This window comes from Panthera onca, chromosome B4 (genome assembly GCF_046562875.1).
Source record: "Panthera onca isolate mPanOnc1 chromosome B4, mPanOnc1 haplotype 2, whole genome shotgun sequence".
Lineage (NCBI taxonomy): Eukaryota > Metazoa > Chordata > Mammalia > Carnivora > Felidae > Panthera > Panthera onca.
The window spans coordinates 54332830-54345593 of NC_138345.1; the positions used below are offsets into that span (position 1 = coordinate 54332830).

At 38.9% G+C, this 12764-nt stretch overlaps 1 long non-coding RNA gene and 1 pseudogene across 5 annotated transcripts in view; both read right to left on the minus strand.

Moving 5' to 3' along the window:
• Positions 1-12764, minus strand: part of LOC145715613 (uncharacterized) — a 338798-nt gene that overhangs the window by 95880 nt on the left and 230154 nt on the right. The gene's annotated exons all lie outside the window — the stretch shown is intronic.
• Positions 1-12764, minus strand: part of LOC132694626 (cationic amino acid transporter 3 pseudogene) — a 156495-nt pseudogene that overhangs the window by 20746 nt on the left and 122985 nt on the right. The gene's annotated exons all lie outside the window — the stretch shown is intronic.

Genomic DNA, 12764 nt, shown 5'->3' on the forward strand with positions numbered 1-12764 from the left:
GTTGGAGGAAAAGCCTCACAGAAAAAGTTATGTGCAAATGTTAAGAAAGAACATACCATATCCTGGGGTCTGCCAGTGTAGTTCAATGTAGTTAGAGCAGTGTGAGATCATGTGAAAATAAGAAGCTACAGAAATAAACAATGGGCTGAAAGTACTAGTTCCTCCTCCCAGAAACGTTTTGTTTGGTTGTCTAAGCTAGAAATGGGAATTAGAATCACTATTGAATTGCCTACTATTTTCAAAGCACAATAATTATTAGGGTATCAGTAAATATCAATAATTACATGGTAGGTTTTCCCATTTATATAAAATGGCTATTTCCAGAATTTAAAGAATTAAAGGGGGGTTGTAATTACCAGTTTTAGAGTGAGCCATTTAGAGAAATTGTACCTTCTTAATATTATAATACAACCCCAAGGGAAAATATCATTTGAGACAGTAAATGCAATAGTAAATAGCAAAATAATGAAAAATAGTGAATAATGAGAATATAGTAAAAAACATTTCTTAAAAAATTAGTCATTTCTTAAAACAAATGAATATTACAAAATGGTAGTAGCAGTTAAATTAAGATTGGGAATATTTAATTCAGCCTTCACACATGCTATTTACTGGAAACTTGTGAGGAATGTTCATTTATTTTTACAAAATGGCAAGAAACTTGCTATAATACTGGGAATTTTAGCTGAGGTCAAAATTGTAAATGGAAATAACTTCTCAGTGAATAATTCACTAGTATTGCTTTGCTTTAATATGTCATGAATAATGTGCTCCCAAAATATACAATCTTGGATTGCTAAGCAAAAGGTGGGGAAAGATAATATTGCTTAAAGCATAAGAGTTTAAAAACTGTCCCTATGCCAAATTTCTCTCAGGAATGAATAGTGAAAACTTTGAGGCAGTTCATTTATTCTGAGACCGCTCTGTCCTGTGAGAACTCTGGTCTGTGTTTAGACAGTTTGCCAATCTTCTCTTGGTAATCCATCTTCTTTACTTTGTTTTGATTTCTTTCTTTCGTTCTTTCTTCTTTCTTTTTTTCTTTCTTTCTTTCTGTCTTCTCTTTATCAAATCTACATGGAAAAACTACATTCAGGTGTAGTGACAGTAAAATAAAACCTTGGAATCAGAGACATGTTTATGCTTCTGAATCACAGCCCAAACCGGTATGCAAGGACACTAAGTGTAAGCTGCTGGGCACCTGTAGTTCAGATTCTCAGGATCAGGCACAGGCTCAGGACACAGTCTCTCGGCTTGACTTCTGCTAGCAGAGTACAAACTCTCCCAGCTGGGCCACCCCTAGTCAGTAAACCACTAGGAGAGTGAGAGCATGGAGGTAGTGCAAATTCCTTTCACAGTGGGAAGTTTGTGGTGTTGGGGGTGGCTTCGTGGGTATTACCTGTGCTGAGCAAATAGGCTGGAGCACAGAGTTCCACCTCTTTCCCAACCCCAAAGACAGTGGCTCTCTAGGTACCCTGTCACCTCTCTCCATGTCCTTCTTCCAGATCCATCTTTAGCTCTTACTAACTGCCCCTCACCCCCATGTACTTTTTTTTAAATTTAAATTTTAGTTAATATACAGTGCAATATTGGTTTCAGGAGTAGAATTTAGTGATTTATCACTTACATACAACACTCAGTGCTCACCCCAACAAATGCCCTCCTTAATACCATCACCCATCTACTAAACATCTCCTTCCGTCAACTTACAGTTTGTTCTCTATCATTAAGAGTATCTTGTGGTTGGTTTACCTCTCTTCTTTCCCACCACCCCCTTCCCATATGTTCATCTGTTTTGTTTCTTAAGTTCCATATATGAGTGAAATCATATGGTATTTTTCTCTCTCTGATTGACATATTTCACTTAGCATAATGCATTCTAGCTCCATCCACATCATTCCAAATGACAAGATTTTATTCTTTTTGATGGCTGAGTTATATTCCATTTTATATGTATATGTGTGTGTGTGTGTATACATGTGTATATGTATATATGTGTGTATGTGTATATATGTGTATATGTGTATATGTGTGTGTGTATATATATATATATATATATATATATATATATATACCACATCTCTTTATCCATTCATTAGTTGATGAACATTTGGACTCTCTCCATAGTCTGGCCATTGTTGATGATGCTGCTATAAACATCAGGGTGCATGTAGGCCTTTGAATCTATATTTTTGTATCCTTTGGGTAAATAACTAATAGTGCAATTGCTTAAGGATAGGGTAGTTCTACTTTCAATTTTTTGAGGAACCTCTCTACTGTTCTCCAGAGTGGCTGCACCAGTTTGCATTCCCACCAGCAGTGCAAGAATGTTCCCCTTTCTCCACTCCTTGCTAACACTTATTGTTTCTTTTAGCCATTCTGACCTGTGTGAGGTGGTATCTCATGGTTCTTTTGATCTGCATTTCCCTGATAATGAGTGATGTTGAGCATCTTTTCATGTGTCTGTTATCCATCTGGGTGTCTTCTTTGGAAAAGTATCTATTCATGTCTTGTGTCCATTTCTTAACTGGGTTGCTTGTTTTTTGGGTATTGAGTTTGATAAGTTGTTTATAGATTTTGGATACTAACTCTTTATCAGATATGTCATTTGCATATTTCTCTCATTCCATAGACTGCCTTTCAGTTTTTTTATTGTTCTTTTTTTTTTAACCTTTATTTACTTTTGAGAGAGAGAGAGAGCAAGAGAGAGGAACAGAGAGAGAGGAAGACACAGAATTCAAAGCAGGCTCCAGGCTCTGAGCTGTCAGCATATAGCCTGATGCGGGGCCCTAACTCTCGAACCGTGAGATCATGACCTGAGCCAAAGTTGGATGCTTAACCGACTGAGCCACCCAGGCACCCCAGTTGATTGTTTCTTTTGCTGTGCAGAAGCTTTTTATCTTGATGAAGTTCCAATAGTTCATGTTTGCCTTTGTTTCCCTTGCCTTTGGAAACATTTCTAGTAAGAAGTTGTAGCCAAGGTCAAAGAGGTTACTGCCTATATATTCTGGGATTTTGATGGTTTCCTATCTTAAGTTTAGTTCTTTCCTCCATTTTGAATTTATTTTTGTGTATGGTGTAAGAAAGTGGTCCAGTTCCATTCTTCTGCATGTTGCTGTCCAGTTTTTCTAACACCATTTGTTGATGATACTGTCTTTTCCCACTGGATATTCTTTCCTGCTTTGTTGAAGATGAATTTCCCATATGGTTGTGGGCCCACTTCTGTGTTTTCTGTTCTGTGCCATTGATCTATCTGTCTGTTTTTCTGATAGTATCATACTGTCTTGATGATTATAGCTTTGTAAAATAACTTGAAATCCAGAATATGATGCTTCCATTTTTTTCAGGATTGCTTTAGCTATTTGGGGTCTTTTGTGTTCCATACAAATTTTAGGATTGTTTGTTCTAGGTGCCCCCACACTTTTCTTGCTTTCAGATATTAGATACTGTGTGGTGCCCCTTGGACCAAGTTCTTAGTACCTCACAAGTTTCACCTTAGGCATAGGGAGGAGGAGGGGAGAGCAAGTTGTTAGGAGGAACCCCAAAACTGCCTGAACCAAACTCTGGTCCTAGTTATGGCAGAGCAGACAAGAGGACTTAAAACTAGTGATACTTGGTCAGAAAATTCACCCTCCTTTCTTAATTAGTGTATTGAATTCAGCTTCCAGATAGATGATAGGTCCTTAGTTCATTTTAAATAATTGATAAGACCTTATGTTGTTTCCTATGTCTAGTAAGAGACATAGATAGATTAAATGCAGTTGGGGAATGCTTTTCTGATTATAGTGAATAATCAGACAAAATATATACCTATATACATTCCAAAAAGGACTATTCTGTTGATATAAAGTAAACATAAGTGATCACCGAAGTCACAGAAATAGTGCAAGAAGTGCGAGAGTTGTTTTCAAACTTGTAATCCTTAGGTGTGTATTTTCCATTTTTGCACCAAGCAAACACCTATGATCCAGACTGTACTAAGGGCTGATTAGTCAATTATAAACAGATAAATATATGACAGAGACCATAAATGCCTTTCCTAACCTCTAAGAAAAATTTCCTGGGCATCTGTGTAGCTCAGTCGGTTAAGCATCTGACTCTTGGTTTCAGCTCAGGTCATGATCTCACTGTTCATGAGTTCAAGCCCCACATTGGGCTCCGCGCACTGACAGTGCAGAGTCTGCTTGGGATTTTATCTCTCTCTCTCTCTCTTTCTCTCTCCTGCTCTCTTTCTCTCTCTCTCTCTCTCTGCCCCTTTCCCATTCACTCTCTCTCTTTCAAAATAAATAAACTTAAAAAAAATAAAAATAAAATAAGGAAAAATCCCTGTTATTTCTTTTCATAAGACCTTGTTGTTGTTGTTGTTGTTTTTTTTCAGGCGTTTATCACACTCTGTACTTTTTCAACATTTGTCTTCTTTTTTGTCTATTTCTCACTAGGAAAAACTCTATATTTGAATGAGGAAAAGAATTAATGGTAAATAAATACTTTGTATAGGAATAAATTTACTGGTGGGACAAAAATTTCCTAATAATATGGTCTATACCTGAAAGTATCATGTGGAGACCTATGTTAACAATATATCTTTAATTAATATTCATAATGCTCCTACTTCTACATGTCTACCCATGGCCTCTTTCCCTACAACTGTATACCATGAATGAAAGTTATTTAACAGTTCTCTAGCTCTGTGTTAAGCCCTGTGGAGAGAATATAAAAATATACAGGGCACAGTCTTCCCACCCCAGAAGCTTACAGTTGAGTGAGGGAGAAAGGGAAGACACAGGGTAACCACAACTGAAGACAGTGTGGGAAAAGACAGCTATGTTTAAGACTGAAACAAAAGATTAGAGGATATCAAAGGAAATAAATTGCTTCTGATACAGATTACCCAGGAAGGTGTGAACAGAGGTAACATTTAAACTGGACTGTGATGACTGTGTAGGATATCAGTACTCAGATACTGAGAGCATGTTTTTCCAAGGGAAAAACACAGTTACTAGGAAGGATTTCTTGACTTTGGGCATCATTTGATACTGAATTTCTGTTCAACATGAGAGACTGAAAGGCAAAGACCAGTGAAATTCAAAGTAAAACTGCAGAAGCTGGAGGTTATGAATACAGAAGACAGGAGCCAGGACCTGTGTCCCATATCAGGTTCCATTTATCCCCACTTCTCTTGTACCTGGTCTTCTTGAAGGGGTATGGGGTTCAAATGGTACAGGGCACCCATTATGTCTCCATCTATATGTCTTTCCTCTCCTGTCTCCCATCTACTAAGTCCTTTCTTAATGAAATGATTTCTTAATCTCATTAATGAGGAGAGAACAAAATACAGACAAGCATAAAGTACACAAATTAAGTCAGGAAATTTGCATACCCAGGGAAAGGGAGAAACCCTTTTTATGTCCATCACTATAGCAAATGTTCCTCATCTTCTGATGCTGTATGTCAATAAATATCTGTATTTCATCCTTCTCCGGAAAAGAGATGTTGTGAAATATCAGATGTAAAGTAAAGTTTGTCATAAAAATCCCTCATAAAAAAGTCTCCCAGGTACTATCATTGGAAGGTAGGGGAGGGGGCTCCTGTGCTCTGTCTGCTTTTAAACCAAGTGCAGATCATCCTGTCTCTATTTCCAGGACTTTTGCTGCAGGTTTTCTAAAGATGTAAACAGAGACACTCAGCTCCTCTTACCATCCCAGCTTCTGTCAAAGTTCATTGCTTTTTTATGAAATTAGTTCCACAAATGACCAGTTTTTCACAATCTCAACTCTAGATTCCTAAATTAGTATAATATTTAATTCTCCTCTTTCTGAGATGGCTCAAATAGAGTCCCACTTGAAAGCAAAGAAGTAAATAAAATGTCTTCTCTTAGTACCTTCCATGAGGGGTTCTAGGAGAGAGGAGGTGGTTACACGAGTGGTGTGCATGCAAGGGCAGCTGTGAATTAGGCTAGAAAGTAAAAGACAAGAGATGATTGCCTTGCGGCTGCTGTTTCTCTTTCTCCGCAAACCTCTTCTGATTGTAGCATATTTATAGGGGCTCCAAGTAACCCAGAATCTTAGCCATAATCTTCCAAGAAAGAAAACTCATTGATGTTTCCTAGAGAAGTAATGAAAAGTGAATATCAGGGTTTGGTATAAAAAGACCAACCACGGCCAAGAGTGGAAGGCAGCTAGTTCTTTATACCGCATTGAACTCCTTCAGGATTTGTACACACACACACACACACGTACATACCATACCCAAAAAGTCTAACAAATATCCTCATGTGTATAGACCTACCGAGAAAAACATACCCACTACTTGGTGCACATTCCATTCAGATTAAAACACATATGTCCATATAGTAGGCACACACACATGACTTTGGCTGTGGTACTTTATGAATATATTTACCCAGTTGCACTCTTTCCAAGCTCTTGACTGCAGGGTGGTGCACAGTGAAGGTGAATAAGAGAATGTCTGAATATAATCTTACATGTCTCATTGAGTGTGTGTCTGACTACATGCCACAAAAGAAATAGAAATTTTTTTCTAATTATTCACTATTTGTAATTATCCACTGCCTTTAAATTATCCCTATGCCATCAAGTTTCAATGATCATCTATCCTTACTGATCTGTTACTCTATGCAGACTATGTATAGCTCAGGGATTGGCAACAGGAGACTTTGCTCAAACTTGATACAAATCCTAGCTTCACTACTCACTTGGCACAAATTACTTAACCTCTCTGAGCCTTATTTTCAACTTTCGTAAAGTGAGAATAACAATATTCACTCATAGAAATTCTGTATTTAATAGGTGATTATGTACAGTATTTGGAGAAACGTATAGGGCATAGTACTGAACAAATGGTAGCTATTACTATCATCACCATTTTGGGGGCATTGGGGATATAAAGAAGTAATACATAAAAAAGTTTTTCTTTTCCCTTAAGAGGTTTTTAAATCTCATCAATGAGACAAAATAAATACATGGAGAGAGAAGTACATGGAAACCTAAAGCTCTTATTTCAATCCTAACATACAATTTATTCCCCTAAATCCAAGCCCTATTTTAAAATTGTTAGCAGATTTCAGGGGCACCTGGGTGGCTCAGTCGGTTAAGCGTCCAACTTCGGCTCAGGTCACGATCTCACTGTCCGTGAGTTCAAGCCCTGCGTCGGGCTCTGTGCTGACTGCTCAGAACCTGGAGCCTGTTTCAGATTCTGTGTCTCCCTCTCTCTCTGACCCTCCCCCGTTCATACTCTGTCTCTCCCTGTCTCTAAATAAAACGTTAATTTTTTTTTTAAATAAAATTGTTAGCAGATTTCAATGCTCTAAAAATATTTTTTTTTCCTTCTGCCACTCATCATCTCCATACCTCACCACCTTACATACACCACATATCCACCTCAGCCTTTTATTTTGAGAGTTGACTGAAGATTTCTTGGGATAAAAAAATTTCAATAGTTCATTTTTTAGACTTCCCTGTTTCTAGGTAGGAGCCCATCTTAGTATTCCAAAGCCAAGTGAGATAGCCATGTCCTCGGCCAAAGATACTGCACCCTCCCATCTCCCTCCATTACCCTCTAATCTCGGAAAATTCTTCCTTATGTTCAATCTCAATCTATTTTCCTTCAATATTGGTCTATCACTCATTCTGATTGCGAATGTGGTACACAGACCCTCAAAGGCTGAATAAAATTCTCAAATGACCCCTGGTAACATTATTACATTGCTTATCAGTCCAGGGGTCTGGAATTATGTTCTCATATATTTTGTTATTAACTCATTAAAAATCATCAAAAGATCCCTTAAAAAGCATTAATTTGGTTGTTACCAGGGTATGCCACTTACACAATCATCTGGTCTCTCCTTAAACTTTTGAAAGATGAAAGGATCCTAATTTCTATGACAGTAAGTTAAGAACTCCTATTTCAATTCCCCCAACCTCCATAGTCTCTTCAATCACTATCATCGCCTTATCACTCATTTCATTAAGGGACAGTACAAGCTGAGGCTGGGCATGACTGATATGACCTCCACAGACCCTTTCAGGCCATCACATGAAGTAGTGGTGTAACAGAATTGGTAGCAGTGGACCCATGCAATGCTTGCCGCTGAGTAGCCCCTGAGGTCCAGTCACGCTCCAGCATGGGCACAGCAGAGATTTCCCAAAGTGGGCATAGTGCCAAACCCTGGCACAGTGACTGTTGTGGGAGGCCAGGAGACAGGAGGGCAGCCAGGGCCCACATTTCTCCCTCTTCCCCAAATTAAATTTCCCTGGCCTAGGTGTCTCCTCTTGTGCTCCCAATTCCAAAGTTTTCAAACCTTCCTGAGTGCTCCTCTGAGGCCACACACCTATCATCGATTATCTAAGGCCTGTGCTTCTCACACCCCAAAGAGCATACAAATCACTTGGGAGCCTGTTAAAAGCACACATTCTGACTTAGTCGCTCTGGGTTGAGGTCTGAGATTCTGCATTTCTATGAAGCTCCCAGGTGACACCCACGTTGCTGGCCCATGGACCATTCTTTGAAGAGAAAGATCTAGATGACTGTAGAAGGTGCTACAACTGTCTCCCCAAAAGAGCCTGTCTGTCCACACCCTTCTGTCTGTCTGTCCTCCAGATGGTATGATAATCATATCTTAGCCCTTCCTGATTTAGGAATCTTGCTCCATGGCACAATACACAATACAAACCTAACTCATAAATACCCTTCATGTGTGAAAACACACATCCCGCACAATATTCTTATTCTTTCATGACTCTTAAAGGTGCCTGTAGCATAGAATTACTGTCTCTTTTATTTTCCAATTCACCTGACCCTCTTTTATTTGCCAATTTTCTCCATAGGCATCCTCCAACAGAAAGTGTCTCTTGATCGATACCTCCTTCTCAGTTTCTACTCCTACCTTCCCTTCCAAAGTAATGATGTCTCCATCTCTGTCCAGTTTCTAATTCCTTCTATTTTCATCTGTTTTTCTCCCCATTTCTCTCTTCCTAAATAATCTTAGATTTTCTCACAATATTTTTGCACCAGTCTCAAAAAAGCATGTAAATTTAAAAAAATAAAAAAGTAAATTAAAAAACCCAGAAAATTAACAGACAAACAAACAAACGAACAAACAAACAAAAAAGCATGTAAAGGAGTTGGTAAGTATATGGTAATCCTGCCTCTAGCAGGCTTCCCTGGAATCACCTACTCGGTTGAGAAAATGAGAAATTCTAAAGTAAGAAATTAGTTTCTTATTCCTCACTCCCAGGGCAGACCCCATACATAAATACAATAGATAAAAACTGGCCTTCCTATGCCAACCATAAATCTCTCCTTCAAGAAAGCCTGTTATGCCCACACTGGACCCAGTCTCATCTTCAGGGATCCCCTGGAGGCAGCTAGAGCTAGTTGGGCCTTCTGCCAATTTCACTACTTCTGGCCCCACCCCAGATCCCTTGGGAATAGATGGACTGGGACCAGTGGAGCACGTTTCAGGCATTCTCCTGCCCCAGAGCTGTACTTTCCTTATTGCTCTTTGAATGAACAACACTGTTCTTACTGTTGGGTCTAGAGAAAGGGGAGAAAATATTCCTTGCCCTGTGCAAGATTCCACTGTGACAGAAGAGACAGTATAATCACCAAACTCAGAAATAGCCCCAAAGGCAAAACTACAAGTGCCTGGGAACAGGTCTAGAAGCTGGGTGCAGATCTAGATACATTTCTAGATATAGTTCCAGATGGAAAGAAATGCTGTTTGCCAAGGAAGTCTCCCAGAAGATAATTTTATTTATTTATTTATTTATTTATTTATTTATTTATTTTAAATGTTTATTTTTTAGAGAGAGAGAGAGACAGAGCATGAGCAGGGGAGGGCATAGAGAGATGGAGACACAGAAACCAAAGGAGGCTCCAGGCTCTGAGCTGTTGGCACAGAGCCTGACATGGGGCTGGAACAAACCCTGAGATCAGGACCTGAGCTGAAGTCATAAGCTTAACCAACTGAGCCACTCAGGCACCCCTCCCAGAAGATAATTTTAAAGAAGTAAGTAGCACAGTGCTAGCCTGAAAGGAAGGAGAATTTTCTGTTCCAAAAAAAGAAAATGTGTAAGGCTCAATTCAATTTAACATGAATTTATTAAATGCTCATTATGTGCCTGGCCCCCATGTAGATGCTCTGGGGGAATGAACAAGATATACTCCTTACATATAGTCTATAATCAGGAAACAGAATGAAAAAATATACAAATAACTGTAGTATTTTTTTTTAATTTCAGCTTTATTGAGGTACACTTGCCATATAAAATTGAAAGATATTTAAAGTATACATTGTGGTGATTTGATATACATATATATTGTTAAATGATTCACTGATTTCCCCACTGTGAAAGGATTAACCATGATATTTTAATCTAAATCTTTCATTTAAAGAAGGCAAGTGATAGGGTGCCTGGGTGGTTCAATCGGTTAAGCATCCGAATTTGACTCAGGTCATAATCTTGTGGTTTGTGAGTTCAAGCCCCAAGTTGGGCACAGAGCCTGGAGCCTGCTTTGGATTCTTTGTCTCCCTGTCTCTCTGCCCCTTTCCCCGCTCATGCTCTGTGTCTTTCTCTCTCAAAAATAAACATGAAAGAAGAAGAAAGAAAGAAAGAAAGAAAGAAAGAAAGAAAGAAGAAAGAAAGAAAGAAAGAAAGAAAAAGAAAGAAAGAAGAAAGCAAGCAGGCAAGTGTTTCAAGGGCCCTTTCATTTCCCTCCTTTAATTTTTACCTGTGGAGGGCCTTCAATTGGAGCTTTGGCTTTTAAAGTGGGATCCCTGGACCAGCAGCCTCAGCCTTACCTGGGAACTTGATTGAAGGACAAGCTCTGGACCCCACCCAGAGTTACTGAATTCCAAATGATGGGGGCAGGGTTCAGCAATCTGTGTTTCCACAAGTCCTCCAAGGGAGGTGGCACCCAATAAAGTTTGAGCACCACTGAGCAGAGTACTAATCCAGTACTAATCGAGTCCTTCCTACACCCACTCTTTACTGTGACTTTAATTAGTGAGTCAAAGAGACATGCTCGCTTCAAGGGCTTCCACGTTTTTGGAGGACTCCTTTTTTTATCCAGAACCAATCTGCTCACAGGACACATGTATTCCAACTTGCTCATACAGGAGAAAATTTAAGAAAAATCAGGCTCTCTCCTGTGATGGGAGGCAGGGGGTGCTCAGCACAACTTGTGATGAGGAATAAGTCTATCTAATTTAGTGATGTGCGATTGGCAAGCCAATTAGGCTGCAGATTTAAAGCTGATGGTTTGATCATCTGTCTCTGTCTTGATTATCAATTGGTTCCAAACATAGGAGAGGGAAATGGGGTGTTATTTATTGGACATTTGTAGCTTCAACAATGGGCTGTAGTGAAAAGTGGGCAGGATGTAGGTTCTGATTGCATTCAGTAGAGAGACCTGGCTGAGAGAATAACAGGACAGAATAACCAGAGGAAATCCTAGATTTTTTTAAGTAAAAAAAAAACTGACCTCTCATATTACAGATAAATAAGCAGAGTATTGAGGGCACTGAGCAGCTTGCTCAAGGTCACATGCTAGGCTAGTGGTAGAAACAAGACCAGAACCCAGGATACTTGGGTCTCAGCTCTGCACTTTCTGAGCAGGTGGACCAAAGCAGACAATAGTACAGAAATTTAAAGTCCAAGAATACAGATATTGTCAAGTAGATGAACCAACACCATGGGTTTTCAGCATATGTAGTGGGTTCACAGCCAAAATCCTTTCTTCTCAGAGGAAAGCTCTGGCTCCAATCCACCTGTGTGTGTTCTGTTGCCCCCCCCACCCCTTCATAGCAAGGCTCAAGCTAACAGCCTGTTCAGTGTGTTCTAAATACTGCTTCATTTTTCTGGGCTTTTCCTAGTGTTGTTCTCTGTGTCTACAATCTCTCCCTGCTGCCCACATGTAGCAAAATCCTATCTTTTCTTGGAGAGAGCCAATTTAAATGCCATTCCTCTACAAAGTCTTCTGATTTCACCAAACCTCACCACTGTGCCAGCCACAAAAGATCAATCTCCACTCTGAATTCCCAAGGCACTTTATTTGTATATTACTTAGGATACCACACTCTTTTGTGTTACAGCTATGCTTTCCCTCCTGTACTAGAATATAAGCTCCTTAAGGACACAGTTCATATTTCATCTTTTTATTTCATCTTTTTCTCTTTCTTATTGAAGAATAGTTAAGATACGGTGTCATTATATTACTCTAGGTGTACTATATAATGATCCAACACTTCCACACATTTCTCAGGAGCATCAAGATAAGCGCACTCTTAATTCCCTTTATATATTTCACCCATTTTCCTACCCACCTCCACTTTGGCAACCACCAGTTTGTTCATTGTGTTTAAGAGTCTTGGATTTTTTTTTATTTGCTTGTCTCTCTTTTTTGTCTGTTTGTTTGTTTTATATCTTAAATTCCATATAAAAGTTAAATCATATAGCATTTGTCTTTCTCAGACTAACATTTCACTTACACTTGTATACTGTATGTCCATTCATGTTGTTACAAATGGCAAGATTTCATGTTTTTTTTTATGGCTAAGTAGTATCCCGTTGTTTGTATTTGTACATATACATACATGCACACACACGCACAGGCCAATTTTAAAATGGGCAGAAGAATTAAATAGAAATTTTTGGAAAGAAGACAAACAGATGGCAAACAGACATATGAAAATATGCTCAGCATCACTAATCATCAGGGAAATGTAAATTAAAACTACAATGAAA